Here is a 1,980-nt window from a genome sequence, read left to right as displayed (position 1 = left end):
TGGAGGGAAGCTGGCTGAGGAGGTAGGACCTTGTGCAGAGATGATCAGTGCTGTAGCTCATGTTCTTTTCCCTCGGAGCACACACTGCCTTTACACACCACAATCTAATGACGATAATAATTATAAATTATGCTGGGAAAGGGGACTGTGAACCTCCCTGGATTTTGGGGGCTTTATTACGTGTTTGTGGACATTTACCAAAGCACACATTTAATTGCCTTCTGTAGTGCACACAGAAATTGTCTTCCAGTGTGTGGATGTGTGTGTGGGGGGTGTTACACTCACAGAGTATGCTTGCCTGTGCTGTCAAGTGTAAACAGACCATTTCTGAACTAAAAATAACTTCTCCTCTGAGTAACAGAGCAGCTGATCTCTGCAGCCCAGATGCAGGCGCTCAAAAGGGTTAGGTCACCTATTTTTCATTAATGGTGCTATTTAATTTCAAATTCCCCCAAGTTTGTTCCTTTAGAGATTTAAAACAAAGTGCCTGGTTGCTTTCCCTCCATCAAGAACTTGCCTCAGTGTGCTCTCACAGAAATACAAAGACAATCTGTTAAATAACTTTGATGTGAGGCTGCCTAACAACACAACATGCATTACCAGGGGGCTCTGCAGCGGCTTTTTGGGAAGAGAAAGATTTTTACCTCTTGTTTAAAATCACTCACAGAGTTAGGGTATTAACCAGCCTGCCCTGTGTTAGCTTTTTCTTCTCGTGATTCTCCAGGCACCTTGTAGATGCTAGTCTACAAGGAATTTAAGTCCAACAGTATTTCAGGGAGGGCAATTATCTACTTTGTGGAGGAGGAGGAATCAAAGCCAGGAGATGTGAGGGAGTCTGCAGAGCAAGCCAGTGGCAGAGCTGCTGGTGGTCTGCTGCTCTGCCAGGTCAGCTCTAGGTCTGGACTGGATTTGCATTCCTCTTCAGCCTGGAAGGCCGTATTGGCATCTGTCAGATGGAGTTTGCATTAGACACATCCTTTTTCTGAGGCTCTATTATTGGCATGTCCTGTAATAGCAAAGCTCCATTTCCTCTTGCTGAGCTGCTCAGAAGGACCTTGTCTTGGGTCTGGATTCAGGGCAGAGAATCTCACCTTGCTGCTGTTCATCAGTGTTGTGCAACAAGGGGAAGATTGCAAGATGATTTTTTTTTATTTGTTCATCCTGATCTCACATGTGAACCATTTTCCCCATGTTCCCTTTATTAATGTTCTGTCTAGGCTTTCTATGAATAATTAAGATTCTCATTTGACAAAAGAATTAGGTCTCTCAAGGTACCTGCAATCATCACCAGAATTTCTCCTCCAGCAAGGAAGCCACTGTTATTTAGTTGCTGACAGTAATTGTTGTTGTGAGACAGAAGCACACATAAAGCTGTAGCCTTTGCCATTCAGCGCTGGCTTTTGGAACACAAGATTTTCTCCTTTCGAAGCAAGAGAAGCATAAACAGGGAAGGGGTGAGGGTTGGAAAGTGCATGGTGAGGATGTGTTAGAGTGCTGCTGTTCTGAAACACGATTGAAGTCTTTTTAAAATGCTCACTAGGGTGGGGCAGATGGAATTAGTGCTTTGCTGCTATGTCATCTACAGTAGGGTTGTCTCATCACTAACCACAGATTTAGGGCATTTGTGGAAATAGCTGGTGATAAATGGATTTTCATTAGTTTAGAAGAGGGGGAGACTGCAATGGAAAGTGCGTCCCAGAACCATCCATCACACTGCCCTGCAATGCCTCAATAAAAGACTTTTAACAAATGCTGAGCACAGGACAGATCTCATCAGAAAGCCACTATTCAGATTATTCTGGCAAGGAAGAGAATTGCAACTATCACCCGTGGGGAAGAGTGTAAAGGAAAATAGCCTCTGTTCCTGGTTCCTGACAGTGGAAGAGCAAAGGAGCACAGCCAGGACTGGGAGTAGCTGACAGAGCCACGCACAGCAAACGCACGCAAAGTACTGCTGGCCTCAAGGTAGGCTGTGCGCAG

The sequence above is a fragment of the Antrostomus carolinensis genome, unplaced genomic scaffold, assembly GCF_000700745.2.
Source record: "Antrostomus carolinensis isolate BGI_N321 unplaced genomic scaffold, ASM70074v2 scaffold6608, whole genome shotgun sequence".
NCBI classification, from domain to species: domain Eukaryota; kingdom Metazoa; phylum Chordata; class Aves; order Caprimulgiformes; family Caprimulgidae; genus Antrostomus; species Antrostomus carolinensis.
This window is presented reverse-complemented; position numbering follows the sequence as displayed.